Genomic DNA, 18,668 nt, shown 5'->3' with positions numbered 1-18,668 from the left:
ATTATATCTTTTGATTGATGTTTATCAATATAAGTATATTATAATAAGTCAATAAAAAATATTAAATAAATTTTTACAGCAATAAATTTACTCTACTTTACTAGCCTACCCTCCTTAGATACTTAGCCCCTTCAAAAAATATGAAAGCAAAATGTTCTTACCTTCTCCCTCCCTCTCATGTAGATGCTGCCTCTAGTGTTAGCGGAAAGATATCTTATTTACAAACACGTCTTCTTAATGGAGAATCTAGAGCAATCTATGTACATTGTAGTGTTGTTAAAAAGCCCGATTTATTTCGATTTCAAAGGGGCCCGATGAAGATTTTATCTAAATGGTATTAAGTAAGCATCGAGATTTTACGAATAAATGTTCAAGCATTTCTGACAGTTATGTGCAAAACCTATAGCCTTACTAAATGTTTTTTAGATTATTAACTTAATCGGGCTATTTTTTAAAATTTTATCCGAATCGGGCCTTTTAACAACACTAGTATTTTAGTCAGGTTACACATTAAATCATGTAATACAATGTTTATTTAATACTATAAAAATTCTCAATTTTATAGTACTAATGAAAGATTTATTATTTTTGTGTGAGATTCTCCCAAACGCATGAAATTATTTTGTTTTATACAAAAAATGATTATTTAAACACCAATATGATATACACCCTGGTGTATGCTATGATATTGCTAAAATCAATAGATCAAAATAATGAAATAATCCTAAAATTTTATTGTAAATTATAAATATGTTTAGCAGTGAAGTTATTACATGAGCAAAAAATTTATTATACCAAATGAAGCTTTTTGAAAACTTTTTATTTTTTATAATATTGAAAAGAATATTTGAGAGTGACGAATATTTAAATGCTGAAGTTCAAAGTTCATCGTTATATTTTCATATTAAAATTTATCTAATTCTGAACAAAATTCTATGCATACTACAAGATGACTGTTTCGAATAGTTTTGTAGCTAAGTTAATTTAAAGGAAATGAATTAACTTTAGAGAAGCAATTTAAAGCCACAGGAATAAACGCTTAAATTTATCATACCATCATTTCGAGTTTGTTAATCATTATTATAGATAGTGTTGTTAATCGGCTAAGTCAATTCAAGTTGGGTCGCAAAATTCATTTCAAATTAAACGACTAAATAATTTATGAGTTGACTTGATGAGTCGGCTTCAGAGTTGGCTCAATGAGACGGCTGCTCTATATTTCTTAACACGATAAGCTTTTTCCAAGTGCGCCATTTTCTATGTCATAGTCATAAATAATAAATAGTTTTTCCATTTCCCCTTTATTACTGAGTTTTATAAATTATGAAATAAAACAAAATTTTAAAGATCTTAACTTTTAAAAATTATTTATTCCGCCTAAATAAATGCATCATGACAAACTATTACAGATTCCATGACCAAGATATATTTTTGCCCATGACAAAAATAATGATAAGATTAAAGATAATTTAGAATTACACAAGCATTCGGAAAATCCAATCAAAATGGTGACCAAAAAAATAATTAATTCAATTATGAATGAAGTTCTGAATAATACTATATATTCAAACTATATTATGGAGAAACCCCCCAATTGAGTATTTTATTTCAATGGCACTACCTTCACCTAATTTCACGAAGAGTTTAATTCACCGTATGCGGACTGATATTTATTTCTTAAAAATGATGAAAAACAAAAGACTTCTTTATTTCTTTCTTAGAGAGAAGAGATATTAAACTATTCTATAAAATATTTGTTTTCATATTCATTTGTGCTAAAATTTAATTTTTTGGTCATACACTGGATCATCGGAAACTCGTATAAAATCAATTATATATTAAAATAATTTTTTACAATATTATTAATTATTTATAAAATATAAATCTTATAATTTATATAACATTTATATAGCTACTATTTGAGAATTAGATTAACGAACAGCATTAATTTACTTTGATTCATCTAACGATGAGAATCGAAGTAATTAGGATTGTAGATATGAAGATTGTATAATAAATAATCTTAGTAGTAGGAAATTATAATCTCAGACAACCACAGAGTTTGAATCACATAGTGAAAGAGTTTATATTAATGAAATATGTGAAATGATCAAAAACAAAAAACAAAAACAATTATAAACTGGAGATCAAATAATTTATTTCCCTAATTTTCTTAATTCTCTCTTTCATCATAAGCAATTACAAATTTATCTAATTCAATAGTATTTTGAAATTTTTTTGATTACATATGACTTTGCAGTTTTTATTTATTAAAATAAGGTAAGAAGACAGTGGGGATTCTAAAATCTTCAAATGAATTAGTTATTATTATAGCAGAAGACTATAACGAAGTGCATTATATAAATCAAAAAATATTTGGGAGGAATATAGAAAATATGGTATGATTTCCTCGAAACATTTTTTACCGATTAAAAACAATTTCTATGGAAATATTTTTTTTAAATGAGATTCTCTTTTATTATTTAAAGAATAATTTAGAAAATCCTTTAAAATAATGAACTCCGAAACTTTAATAAAAACTGAGAAAATTAAAATAAATTACATAATAAAATTGTCTATGAATTTTAAAATTAATCTGTGAAAATCAGAAATTCTTAGCTTTTAGGCCGTGTCCTAAATCGACTTAATTTTATACTTATTGTTTTCAGTAATGTTGTAAATAAACGCGTTAAAAAAGTTTGTTTTTGTAAAAAATCTTTTTGACGAACTTTGAACGTGAACGTATTCCTTTTTCTTCACGAACGCGTTCTTTATTTACGTTCGTTCAATGTTAGAAAATCAATTTAAAAATAAAAAAATATTAATTCAAATTTTTTAAGAAAAAAATGGTTATTTTTTTGATCAGTTGTGTCCTTTCTCACATTTAAATATTTTAACCAGGCACTATTTCTATACCAAATAATTTATTAAATTTAATATAATTATTTATAGATTCGAGTAAGCATGGATGTTGTTATTTCATCATAATGCTTAAAAATAACCTAATTTATTCAATAACCTAATTATTTCCTTACCAAATGTATGTGTCCAAAAAGTCTTATATCTGTTTCAAAATCATCAAGTTCTAATTTAAAGAGAAACTTGATTTTAATATTTATTATTTTAAGTAACCTGTTAATATTTTATTTAAGATTGTTGTATTTCATATGTTTATTAAATTATTATGATTATTATAATAGATATATAAAGCAAAGATTTAAGGTGGGTGGAGGGTAATATTGTGGTAAAAATCTAAACCAAAAAGCCCCCTACGTATTTACAACCATGAGAGAAGGGACCAGAAAGAAATTATCAAATTTATTTTTATATTATATCAGATAAAGGTTAAATGCTTACGACTAACAAAAGATCAGTAAATTAAAACATTTCAGGTTTATGATTTAAGGAACTTCGATGGGCAGATTAATATTAAACATTTTGTTTTTCTTATAAATTCACTCGCAATACATTTATTGTTTCGCAGTAATGCTAGCTCTAATGACTGCGCAGATATATTCGTTTAGAAATCACTCATAAATATACGCGGTTAAGGTTTCGCGGAAATAATTTCGCGATAATGGGTTCAGGATATTGTCTTTGCAAATGTTTAGCGGAAAAAATATTGCGGAAGATTTTGCGTTATTACTTTCGCTACAAAATTCCTTGCAATAAGCGATATTTGCGATAAATGTTTCGCGAAAAAGTATTTCACTATAAAAGTTTCGCTGTTGACCTGATATGAAAAATTATGAAGGTTGAAATTAAAGATATAGACGAAGTATTTGAGGTAAAAGCAATATAACTTGTGAAACTAATAGTGATGATAAAAAAAAGTTTTAAGTTATAAATTAATAATATGATAGAATTTAATAAAAAAAATTGAATTGTGAGAGAAAAAAATTGCCTATATCACTAAATATACCGGGGCTTATGAGAAAAAAAATGTAAATGAATATATAAATGAAGATATGAAAAATTGATAAGGTAAAATAACGTATTCGAGAAAACGGGACAAATATTTAAAATGATTAAGATATCCTTTTAAAAAAATATTTAGAAAGTAAAAAATTGAAGATAAAGATAGTGAAATTTTTTTTAAAGAAAATTGAATAGTTAATGATACACGATGAATACTTGTAATGACAAAAGATTAAAATCATAAACAGTTTTAAATAATAAAAAGAAAAAAATATATATGGGGTGGAAGAATATTTAACAAAGATTGAAGAAATGATTAAAGAGTTAAAAAATAGACTGTATATAATTAATTAGTTTTCTATGGTTTGTAAAAATTTTCACAAATAAAAGAACATCAAATTGGGGTTAAATTGACCAATTATTGATACAATTTTAAGAAATGCGTTTGTATAGAGATATCTACATATATTTTAAGATATTTTTTAGATATTTTTTGATATACTTTTATTTTACGTTATTTATTTTATAAATAGTAATATTAAATTTTTCATTACAAACCAGGCAAATTTCATTTTAAGCAATGGATGACGATAACATGGTAAATTTTTTATTAAAAATTATTTTTTTTATATTAATTTAAAAAATACATATCATAATTTTTAGATTAATATTTCTCACTCTCCGATAAAAAATCAAATAATTCAATATTAGTTTTTTTAGGCACCACCTAGATGATAAAAATATTGATATAAGTTTTGACACTCATCAAAGTTTGATTGATTTTTTTAAAAATGAGTGTCGAAATATATTTAATTATTATTCCAATATAAAGTTGCTATTCATTAAATACATCAACCCTTCTGACATCAGAGCCATAGTAGAAAGAGTTTAGTGTGGGATAAATCGGTGGTGCCTTAAATGATAAAAATTTGAGAATGTTTTATTATTTATATATAGCAATTAATAATATTATATATTTTGTACATATGTAATTAATAACAATCATATTTTATTTTATATATATATAGATGTGATATCTGCTCATTAATTATTTTTAGCTAACTTCGAAATTTTAACAATAAAATCCTAAATTAAGCATTATGCACATCTTCCATAAGTATAATAAAAATAGTATCTCTATACGTTTTTAGAGATCTGTATCTAGATCTATTTTAGACAATATATCTATATCTAGGTCCATTTAAAAGAATTTTTAAACAATCCTTGCATATAGATAGTTGAAGAGAAATGTAAATAATAACTATTAATTAATGATAAAGAGTGGATATTCATATTAAAAAATTTATGTTAAAAAAAGTAAAGTATGGTGGGAAAGGTATAAAATTTAACAGAAGTAAAAATAGATATAAGGGTTGTAAATAAAAAAAAGAAGGGAGAACGTCTTTTAATCGAAAGGGATTTAATTATGTCGAAAAGAAAGAAAGTAATTTATTTTATTAATAATTGAATAAAGATCTGTTAATCTAAGAAAAAGGTAAGGATTATAAAAAATTGTAAAAATGTATATGTTAAAGGGGTAACCTTTATTTGAGAAAAATATTAAAATGGTAATCAATAAGATAAATAGTATGAACAAAAACAATATGAACTCTATCCAACAAAATTCATATCTATGCCACTCTAACAAAATCCCAAACTTATATGTCTGATAACCAGCAATGGATGCCTCGTATAACCAGGGGCGGACTGGAAAGGCTACGGCCTCATTTTATAGCGGCCTCATTTATAGGGGGTTTTTGCCCCCATACCCCAATTTTGCTTTTGGTCGGTCTTCGACTGGGTTCCCTTAAATGGCTTCTTTGATTTACATGATTTTTATTACTTCTTATTTTTTGAAAATAAGTTCAAACGTTTTACATTTTTAGTAAAAAAAAAAGAATAGATTATACGATATATATTTTATTTTTAAAAAATGCACATCTAAAATCATATTCATTACCTATAAAAATTAATATTCATTGAAAATATATATTTTATATTAGATTTACAACGATATAGCACTATAAAATCAAATCATACATCACTTGTTAAATATAAAAAAAAATGCATACTCAATATATTAAATCAATTAATTATAAATATAAAATTATTGCAGTTATACAACATTACAGAGAATAAAATTGCTGCACTTTTATAAAATCAGGCACCGATCATATTGTAAATAATATTAATAAGATTCTAATAAAAAAATTAAGGAAATATATAATTTTTAAGTTATAAATCTCTCATTAACTTTGAACCTTTGCGCAAATATACAGGAATATCTTCTAGTTCAATCTACGCTAAAAGTTCTCGTTCAACTGACATCATTAAAAACACCCTAATTTTTCTTGGTCCATATTAGCTCTCAGCTTATTTTTATAATTTTTAATTTACTAAATGCTTTCTCGCAATTAACCTACGTAAATGATAAAGTTAAAATGTATTCATATGCCAAAAATAAATTAGCGTCACTTGTATACATATTGTATCTTTTAAGAATTTCATACATTTATTATCACACTCTGATTTATTATCATATTGTAATATTCCATCTTCTTCATTTGACTCACTTGTACATGCGATATCATCGTCCGAATTTAACACTCAATATATTATATGCCAATTGTGCCAGTTTTTCCAAGGCCTTTTCAGAAATACCTTTATTATTTATTTCATCAAAATGTCTTGGATGCAAATATAGCACATTCAAGATAAACTCTCAATTCGCAGAAAGTAGTTCCGACAAGCTGTTTATAATTTGATCAATTATAGGACGAAATAGTTCGAACCTATAAAGGTCAATCGATTCTTGAGGACGTTCATCTTGGCATTTGTCACTATATATTCACTTCGCTCGTCCTATTCGATCTTTTTACAGAGCATTTTTACTCAGATACTCTCCGGGAGCTATAAATATGAAAATATTTCATTTAAATAGAAGCCATTTTATTGCTTTATTTTGAATCGATGTAATAATCGATGATATAGACTTTCATTTTCCATGCTGACAAAGTGCCTAATTTTTTAGTTTGAAGATATGACAGTGGCCCCATTATTTTAAAAATTTCCAAATATTATAGCTGTATTTATAGTCTTAAATTTACATAAATTATCAAGCTTTTGTCTCAAATTATTTATTATTGTAAATTGAAGTGCCTTTTTCGTTATTGGGAGCAAGCTCTCTTTACCATATATACATCTAAGGGCTTTTTCATGTGCCCATCACCTTATCTCACCTATTTTTTGCAGCCTTCTCAACTTAGGCCAGATGAATTATTCTGTTTCACCCAAGCATCCTTCCTTTTATCTGATTCACTTACCTGGATTTTATTTGATTTCAATGAATTAAGAACAAGAAATGTTGGCTATATTATTTCTACAATAGATAAATGTATAAAAATATAATTTAATAAATTAATAAAAACTTAGCTTTCACTCTACTCAAACGGAAGCGTTTTCACTTCATTTGAAAAAAAAACATAGAAAAGAACGTGGTAATGATGTGTAGCATCAAGCGACGTTATCAATATATTATGCATTAAAATATTATAAACGACATGACAATTTTAAAGGAATGTGATATTCAAATAATAGAGATATCAATAAAAATAAATAAATGATAAGAGAAAATAATGTGAACATAATAAAAAAAAATTTCTAATCGGCCTCTATTTTGATATTTTTCCTCTGATCGGCCTCAAAAATCGACATTTTCTCGCGGCCTCGTGGGCAAAATTCCCACAGGGTCTTATGGCCAGTTCGCCCCTGCGTATGACCGCTAACGTGAAGGATGAACGATCAAAAAGAAGACAACAACGTTATACTTGAAAATCAATAATTGTTAATATGAAAATACAGTAAACAACCATAAGAAGGCTATCATTGAAAGTTAAAGAATAATTATGAAACAATACGGGAAAATCAAAACATAGAAGTGATAAAATTTGTTATAAATATTTATTTAATTTTCAGGCTATTTAGGTTAAAGAAAAATGTGATACGATCGAGATTAGTGATCTGGATCGTGCATAATTTTTCAAACCCGGTCCGGCCCGAAATTTTTTTTAAAAAGTTTTGCCAATTTTATTTAAATATAGAAATTAATTTTTATTTACTCAAAATATAAGACATAATTAATAAAATCAAATATTTTTATTTTACATAAAAAATTCAATATAAATATGATAAATCTAATTTTAAAAAATTTCCAATACCCGACCCGGCATGAATTTTTTTTTAAATATTCCTACTTTTGCAGATCTCTAATCTAGATACCATTTTTTTTTATAATATATTTAAAAATAGTCATATTCGAAGAGTATCTGTGGCCTAGTCAGCTGAGTCTTAATCCGGTAGTTCTGGGTTCGAACCCCAGCAAAAATAATGTATTTTTAGAAACTAACTAGGTGGTACCTTCCTCACCCCCTCCCCCCTAAGCCCTAATTATTTTCTTCTATTTTATTGGTTTAAATTTATTTTCTTTGTTTTATTAATTAATAATCAACCATTTTTAATTAACGATCTTTTTTAATTATGGATTTTTAAGAAGATCACAACCTTTTTTATTTTTAAGAAGATAAAATTATTTCTTATATAATATTATATATATATATATTATCATGGAAAATATAAACATTTATACAAACCAACAAATTGTTCAAATTTTTAGCAACAAGTGAAATCCAACTAACTTTTATATTAAAACGTCGTCAATTTCCTAAATCAATGTCAACCCTTCGATCATGTAAGTTTATATTACCTGTTTTCTAATTCAGTGTCAACCCCTCGATCATGTAGGTTTATATTACCTGTTTTATACCATGGAAAACTTAATGTCGGGTTAAGCAAATGTACCTCTCAAAAAATACTAAAGTTATGATTGTACCTACAAAATATGCTCAAATAATTAACGTAAGTATTTATTAAAATATTAATTAACCATTTTAAAATTTTTAAGAAGATAAAATTATTTCTTTAACATTAAACATAATTTATATTTATTTATGTTCTTCTCACAATATCTCATGTCCATATTTTTATATGAACGGGGTAAATATTAAACTTTTTTTAAAAACTAATTTGTCATTTTTAAAAATTTGATATTTATTTTTTTTTCCCTGACGATAATTTCAATAAATTTGAGGGTTGATTAATTATTTTTTTAAATAATTGAGAATCTACATGATCGAAGGCTTGACACTGACTTTTATTAATAGTAATAACAAAAGATGGGAGAATAGGAAATTGACGACGTTTTAATTAGAAAGGTTGGATTTTACTTGGTGCTAAATTGGTATTCCAGATATCACATATTAATGGTGAGAGAAAAGTTTTGTTATGACTTTTAATGTTCAATTGGCTAAATATAATTTAAATTTATTTGTTAAATTTAAAATGTTATATGTACTAAGGAGTAGTTAATTTGATTGGCATATTGTGGCATAGTTACATAGTTTAGGTATTTGAGTATTTTAATTCCATGAAATAAATAGGTATATAGAGTCCATTTGACTTTAAATAATAATGTGTGAAATATTATAATTAAAATGATTTAGTTTATTTCTAAAGATAAATCTTATATTTGATAGGGTAAGATTGATGGGAATCATAAATTTTTCCACTATTATATGTTTTTTTTATATATTTATTTTTTGAATGGTTAAATAAAATATATCTTTATTTTTAAAGTTGATATTTTAATAATTACCTGGATTCGTTTTTTGAGCATTTTAATTTCAATAAATTTGAGGGTTGAATAATTATTTTTTTAAATAATTGAGATGTCTACATGATCGAAGGTTTGAAACTGACTTTTATTAATAGTAATAACAAAAGATGGGAGAATAGGAAATTGACGACGTTTTAATTTAAAAGGTTGGATTTTACTTGGTGCTAAATTGGTATTCCAGATATCACATATTAATGGTGAGAGAAAAGTTTTGTTATGACTTTTAATGTTCAATTGGCTAAATATAATTTAAATTTATTTGTTAAATTTAAAATGTTATATGTACTAAGGAGTAGTTAATTTGATTGGCATACTGTGGCATAGTTACATAGTTTAGGTATTTGAGTATTTTAATTCCATAAAATAAATAGGTATATAGAGTCCATTTGACTTTAAATAATAATGTGTGAAATATTATTATTAAAATAATTTAGTTTATTTCTAAAGATAAATCTTATACTTGAGAGGGTAAGATTGATGGGAATCATAAATTTTTCCACTATTATATGTTTTTTTTATATATTTATTTTTTGATTGGTTAAATAAAATATATCTTTATTTTTTTAGTTGATATTTTAATAATTACTTGGGGTAGTTATTTGAGGATTTTAATTCCAATAAATTTGAAGGTTAATTAAGATTCAAAAAAAAATTTCCTGTAATAGTTCATGAATAGCTTATTACAACTCAAATTTTATTTTTCAATTTTAAAATTTAACAAATATATATCCATAAGAGGGTGTTAAATGCATTAATATGAATATATCATCTTAAGATACCAGAACGATAATTGGTTAGCCCTTTTTTATATTTAGGTGTAAATACATGTGAAAAACCTAGTGTTGTAAACGACGATGTTCGTTTTTTTGAAAAAAAAGATGAACGGCGTTCCTTTTATTTTTGACGAACTTTGAACGTGAACACGTTCTTTTTTTATGACGAACTCGTTCGAATTTAACGTTCGTTCAATTTTAAAAATACTTTTTATTTTTATTTATGTGAAAAATCTAATATTTCCGAATTTTTTTAAAAAAAGTATTATTTATATTTCTTAATCGGCTGTGTATTTCCTTTTCACATTTCAATTCTTTTAACATATAGTTTATTATTTGAATATTATTGTTTATATTAATTTAATAGATTAGCATAAGCATGGATATTATTATTTAATCCTCATAATCTGATTCTGAAAATCCAAAATCAGATGAATTATCATTACCATGGTCAAATATGATAAATGTTTTACAGTAACATCCATATTGAAGGAACTAATTCAATGCTATCCAAGTGTAAAATGTGGTCAAAAAGTATTATATTGTCAAAATCTTCAGGTTCCAATTTAAAACGACACTTGATTGTAATATTAATTATTTTATTTTATATAATATAACTACATCCAGTATTCAAGCTTCAATGGCCATGGATAAAACTTCCACAGAACGAGCCTATTAAGAATAAACTTATAGCGTTATTGAAAAATTTGAAGACCCTAGAAATGATAATGCAAGAACTGTTAATTTCGAGATATCGTTTTTTTGTCGAGGAAGTAGAAAATGGATTGGAGGAGGATCACTTATCATTTTTAAAGCAAATAACAAAACAATAAATGTTTTTAATAAATTCTCCACGTTAAAAGAGTTATTTATTAAGTATAATATCGCAATTCTCATCTACCCTTGAACGCGTTTTTAGTATAGCTAATGCCGTATTAAATGCCAAGCGTTCCAGTCTATCAGATGAAATTTGAAAAATATTGTTATTAAGAATTATAAGAAAAAAATTTTATAAATAAAAATATCTTTTTATATATTATATTGAATTTATAATTATAATAATCAAAATAAAACTATATTATTTTTTTACATTGCTAATATTGTGTTAATAAATATAAGACATTTATTTATATTAAATTAAATTTTAAAAAATCTTATCATAAAATTTTGAACGGTTCATGAACGTGAGAGCGTTTTTTGAAAGTGAACTTGAACGTGAACGCGTTCAATTTTTGTCAATGCACGTTGAACGCGAACGCGTTCGATTTTTTGAAATGTTTACAGTACTAGAAAAACCTAAAATTTATTAAAAATGACTAGGTTAATAGATAACTTGTATGGCACATATTGCTGGCGTTATTGAACAAAATCTTTTCATTTTAGGTTTATACATGTATATTTAGGTGCTAAGCATTATCCTAAAAATATTTTGAAAATATTACGATTTGACCGAATGCCTAGCTCAGAAGCGATCACTTATTTGATATTCGATTGACTAAATTTGCTAGTGATATTAATTGAAAAATGTTCATTTTTGTTTTATTTATCTAAAAGTACGTGTAAAACATTATCCCAAAATATATTTTAAAAATATTGTGATTTGATCGATAACCGATGTGAAACCGAAATACTGCATTACCGGCGTTATCCAAGAAAAATTTTTTATTTTTAGTTTATACGTGTACATCTATGTGTTAAGCATTCTTCTAAAAAATATTTTGAAAATATTATGATTTGACTGAATGCCGAGTTCAAACCGACCACTTACTAAATATTCGATCAACAAAATTGGTTAATAATATTAATTGAAAAATGTTCATTTTTGTTTTATATATCTATAAATACTTGTAAAACAAAAATATTTTAACGTGTGAAACGGAAATACTGCATTGCTGACGTTATCTATGGAAAATTTTTTATTTATACGTGTAAATCTATATGTTGAGTATTATTCTAATAAATATTTTGAAAATATAATGATTTGACCGAATGTTGAACTCAAAACCAACCACTTACTAAATATTCGATCGACCAAATTTGTTAGTAATCTAATATATTCGTAGTTATATAATCAACATGTCCGACTAATTCATTTGAGGAATGATATATCATAGGCACAATATCTTAGCTTTTTATCTCTTTAAGAATTTCGAGAGCCATCTCAGGAGATGGCTTTTCCATTAATTTAAAATAAAAAAATTTTAATATATATTAATTATATTCATTACCTAATTAAATATTGCAGGAAATCAGATATTTTTAAAACAAAAATATGATTTATAATTTTTGGAGCATTAAAAATTTATTATAATTAAGATTATTTAGTAAGTGGTCGGTTTTAAGCTCGGCATTCGATCAAATCATAATAATTTCAAAATATTTTGTAGAATAATGCTTAACATCAGACGCGTACGCAGCGGGGGGGGGGGGCAATAAAGCCAAAAAATGCAAATGCCGGATATATTTTTCAAAAATATTATTGTTTATATTAATTATATTTGTTAATATTTATTCCTATCTCATATTAAATATTTAATTACATTTATTTATCACATTCATCTACTAAGTTATTTTATTTAATTTCGATTTCAAGTTTTCCGGCTTGATATTTACTTTTTTCAAATTTTTAATGGCGTAATATTTATCTACCATTTTCAAATTTTTAGTTAAATAATAAATATTTCTGAAACTCATTGAGCAACATGGAGAAAGAAATTGCAAACTTGTCCAACGAGATAGAGTCTTCGCCATCAAGCTGTAACAATTTTTATGGAGAAGAGCCGATTATTTGCTATTACTGAAATATCACAATGGCCTGAAAGAAATATTTCCTCAGAAGCAAGAATATTATTTGATTCAATGCTTATTCCAAATTGTTTTTCTCATTAGAATGTATTATTTAATTATACAACTATATGTAATACTTTTCAAAAACATGATATTGACTTGATTAAGAAGATGAGAATAGCGGAGAGCATTTATTAGAACTCAAGGAAATTAGGGCTAATGTTGATGAAGAATTTCATATTTTATAAGTTATTGTTGAGTCAAAAGCAGAGCTATACGTGTTTAATATTTGTCTCCTTAGACTTGCAGCAAAGCAAGCTCATCTTTAAAACAATAATATAGGATCAGTAAAAGAATATTATAAAACAAATGTCTCCTATCTTAGATACATTTATAACCCAAATAAATGAATGGTTTTAATTCATCGTGAAGCACTTATCTGCAGATATTACTTCCACAAAATCCTTACAAACCTTTTTCAGATGGTAATAGAAAAAAAAATATTTGTTAGATTTTTATCATGAAGATGTTAAAGTAATTTATGATGCCTTATTAGCTGAATTACTATGTTTATAAAATTAACTATGGTTGATATAGTCCCAAAAAATGCTATGGATGATTTGCATTTCAAACACATTTTAGATTATATTCTCAACGTATTAAAAGGGTTTATATATATTAGCAACTCATCTCATTAGTAAACTAATGAGGAACATTCTCTTTTTTAAGAAGAATAACAGAGCCCTGCAGAGGTACCATTTGCAGGGCACGGCTCGAATTTTTTTTAAAAAATTTTTACAGCCCGGTTCGGGTTTTTTTAAAAAGATTTTCAGGCCCGCCACGGCTTTTTTTTAAATAAAATTTTCAGGCCCGGCCCGGATTTTTTTGAAAAATAAATTATATTTCTTTTTGATTTTTATAGCTAATAATAACGATTTCAAATATAGGCTATTTTAAAATATACAACCCGGCCCGAATTTTTTAAAAAATTTTCGGGCCCGGCCCGGGTATATTAATAAATTAAAATAGGGTCCGGCCCCCGATCTTTGAAAAACATACCAAGAAGTAAAACTTCTGAAAGTAGATTGAAAGGTTTGGATCTTTTGAATATTCATGGGCATTTGACGACAAGCAAGATAATTGAAAAATTAGCTCAATCCCAACGAAGATTGGATTTTGCATGTAAATATATAACATACAAAATACAATTATTCCTAAGTAACTTTTTGTGTATTAATTTATATTTCCAACATTTAAATTTTTTATATATATAAATTTTAAAGGCTCAAAAAATTCAAATTTCTATTTTGGGTCATTTAAGTGATTCATATAGTGGTTATATTCACTTTATATTTTATAATTCACATTTATTAGTTTTTCTATACCGCCAGTTATATCTGTTTAATATTTTTTAATTCACATTTATTTTATAGTTTTTTATATGACGGTTTATACATATAATTTCTTTATAATTCACATTAATTTAAAATTGTGTATTAGAAATAGTTATTAGTTCTAATAAATTTATGCTTGATATTTTTAAAAAACAATAATATTTCTTAAAAAATTTTATTATCCCCCCCCCAGACCAAATTCCTAACACATAGATGTACACGTATAAACCAAAAATAAAAAAATTTCCATGGATAACGCCAGCACCATCAATGCTAGTCATTGGACATGTTTCAAATCGGTTATCTGTCAAATTATGATATTATTAAGATATTTCATGAGATAATGTTTTACAAGTATTTATAGATATATAAAACAAAAATAAACATTTTTCAATAATTATTACTAGCATATTTTGTCTATCGAATATTTAGTAAGTGGTCGGTTTTGAGCTCAGCATTCGGCCAAATCATCATATTTTCAAATATTTTTTAGGATTATGCTTATTACGTAGATGTACACGTATAAACCAAAAATTAAAAATTTACCATGGATAACGCCAGTAATGCAGTGTCATTGGGCCGATTTCAAATCGGTTATCGGTCAAATCACGATATTTTTAAAATATTTTTTGGGATAATGTTTTGCACTTATTTATAGATGAATAAAACAAAAATGAACATTTTCCAATATATATTACTAGCAAATTTGGTCAATCGAATATTTAGTAAATGATCAGTTTTTAGCTCGGCATTCGGTCAAATAATAATATTTTCAAAATATATATTTTTTAGGATAATGCTTAGCACCTAAATATACATATGTAAACCTATAATGAGAAGATTTTGATCAATAACGCCAACAATATGTGTCATACAAGTTTTCTAATATTTATCGATTCTAAACCTACTCATAATTAAATGTCAAAGAAACCTATCATTTTTTAATAAATTTTAGGTTTTTCACATGAATTTACACCTAAATATAAAAAAAGCTCTAACCAAGCATTCTGGTATCCTAAGATGTGATATTCATATTAGAGATCTGCAAAAGTGAATCCTACCCATACCCAGCCCCGAAAGGAGTTCGGGCCGAGCTCGGGCCAATCTTTTTAAAAAGAAATCGGGTTTGGGCTGCACAGGCCCGGGTCTAATATTTTTAAAAAATTTGATCTGGGCTGGGCCTAATATTTTTTAAAAATCTGGGCCGGGTCTTGTCGGTTGGAATTTTTTTTAATATATCTAAATTTATCGATTTTATGTTGAATTTTTAAAGTAAAATAAAAATTAATTTAATTATAGAAACTAGATGTCATATAACATATATCATATATTTTGAGTAATTATAAAAATTAATTTCTATATTTAAATAAATTCAGGCCGGGCAGGTAAAACAAAAAAAACGGGTTCGAGCTGGCCCGACCCGGCAAATTAAAAATATTTCGGGTTCGTGTCGGGCCGGCAAACTTTTTTAAAAAAAATTTCGAGCCGAGTTGTTTATAAAATATTAGATAAAATGCCACTTTTATAGACGTATTTGACAGTTATATAATATATTCAGTTAATATTATAATAAATTTTACTAATAAATGATTTTGATAATTGTTAATATATAATTTGAATATTTTTTACTTTGTAATTTATGACCTTTTGAAATCTTTTCTTTTTTTAATGACTTTTTAAAATATATTAATTTTCGTAAACGTTAATATGCAAATGGTACTAAAATAATAATATATATATATAGCTGTAAAAATTGTAAATATGAGAGAGTTGTAATTTTTATAAAATGATAAATTAAATAAAATTAAATAAATATTTTACTTTTTGATCACCTGCCTTCCTAGAAAATATCAATAATAAATATAGTAACAATTTGCATTCAAGTATTTATGACCATCCATTTAGTTATAAATAATTTTATAAATTAAACATTTTATTATTCATCCTGCTATAGATGTAATAAATTTGATATCTTTTCTTCTCTTTTTTTACGTGTTTTTAGGAAAGTTATTTTTTTCTTTTTCGAAAAAGAGTTTTGAGTTAAATTTTTAATACAAGTATATTTTTTGATATTATTACTAATACTGTTATTTAAGATATAATATATCAAGGTGGTGCGACAATATATAAAATCTTATTTATTTCATCATATAATTCTGGTCCTTTTTTAGTGTTAGTAAATATTTCATTTCTAATATGGCATTGCCGTGTAAATAACTCCAGGCTTCAATATATTTGCATAATTATTTCTTCCAAAGATTTTTAGTGTTTTTATTTTATCAATTTATCCAACATAATAAATTCTGATATTAGTTTACATCGTGAGTGTCATGACTATTACTGCAAATTAACCAGCTTCTATTATATGTGTTGCTATGTAATTTAAGATTATTACTACAACGACTGAGAGCATATGATTGCATATTTTAGATAAACAATAGTGGTCAACTGTGTAGTCGTTTATATATCATTTAAAATGGAAGATAATCTTTTAGAAATTTAATATATCTCACAATAATTTTCTCGAATACTTATCTAGCTTCCATCATGTTATCTAAAAGGAAGCTCTAACCACCATATAGTTTTATGATTTGGATTGGTCGTTTATATTCTCTTCTTCAAGAATTGTTGATTTGGTTAGGCCTATAAATTTTTCCTTATTAGTCTATTCTATAAAACATTGTCTAAAATGGTAACAGAGTTATATTAGTTTGATAACCTTTTGTCAATGTAAGTTGCTAAGAATTATATTATTGCATTCGTGGTTTTTAAAAACCATTATTATTGAGGCATATGTATGAATTAATTAATCTTTTTTATCACTTGTAGTTCTTTAGACGCAAATTTTTTTTATATCAGCAATCGAAAATATTTTATACTGTAATAGATTTTGTATTAAAAAATATTATTTTTAGAAATGTCTTGTATTGTTTTAATTATTTATATGGCAGTTTATTTTGTATGCATAATATAATAAATGACAAAATATGAAATTTAGAATAATTGTTCAGTTAACAAATTATAAATAAGTATATTATTATAAAACCCGGCCGAAGACCGGGCAAAAGCGGGCGCCCCCCATAAAAAAAATTTTAGTTGAGCCCCCTGAGATTGTAAAGGCTAGCGAAGCCCCTGCCTGGCGTTATAAAAAATTTATGATCAAAATAAAAATCTTGGTTATTTGTAATGGCAACAAGTAAGATATTATAAGTAGCGTAAATAAGCTAATGATGCACATATACATGCACACTTAATAGGTTAATATACAACAAAATCCTTGTAAATTTCTTCTAACAGATTTATGCTTAACAAAATTTGATCAGCACTTCCTTGTAACTGGCTTATTTACTAAAATTTGGGTAAATTTTCATCTAATAGATTTATATATAAAATTTGGGCTGCACTTATGTATAACAAGTTTTTACTGGCCAAAATTTGGGCAGCATTTCCGTATAATTTGTCCTTTTAACTTAACGCCCAACAAATAATCTCAACTATTGTTTTATCAATGTAACAGCCCAACAAATGGGTAACTAAACTCTTAACTATTGCTTTCTCAAAATAACCGCCCAACAAATGGGTAACTAAACTCTATTGCTTTCTCAATTTAACAGCCCAACAAATGGGTAAACTCTATTGCTTTCTCAATGTAACCACCCAACAAATGGGTAACTAAACTCTTAACTATTGCTTTCTCAATGTAACCTCCTAACAAATGCGTAACTAAACTCTTAATAACCTTTTAATGCCTTTCTTTAAAAAGCAAAAACATAGCGATTTATGGAACATCTTTCCAAGATTTAAAATAAATTTAATATTGTTAATTATTATTAGATATATAATTAACGTTGGAGTTGGGGTGTTACGAGTTATAATTTTTAAAAAATTTAGAAGCCAATGATTTAATTTAAATATAATCTTGGTGAAAAAATTACTAAAAAAATATTGATAACAACAAATCAGTTAGACTCTTTATTTTTCCCAATATATAAAATTTAAATAAAAAATTAAATATTTATTGGATACCAGAAAAATAATTTAATGATATACGATATACCCTTTATT

This window comes from Gordionus sp. m RMFG-2023, chromosome 2 (assembly GCF_954871325.1).
Source record: "Gordionus sp. m RMFG-2023 chromosome 2, tfGorSpeb1-WG-v2, whole genome shotgun sequence".
In the NCBI taxonomy this organism is placed as follows: domain Eukaryota; kingdom Metazoa; phylum Nematomorpha; class Gordioida; order Chordodea; family Parachordodidae; genus Gordionus; species Gordionus sp. m RMFG-2023.
This window is presented reverse-complemented; position numbering follows the sequence as displayed.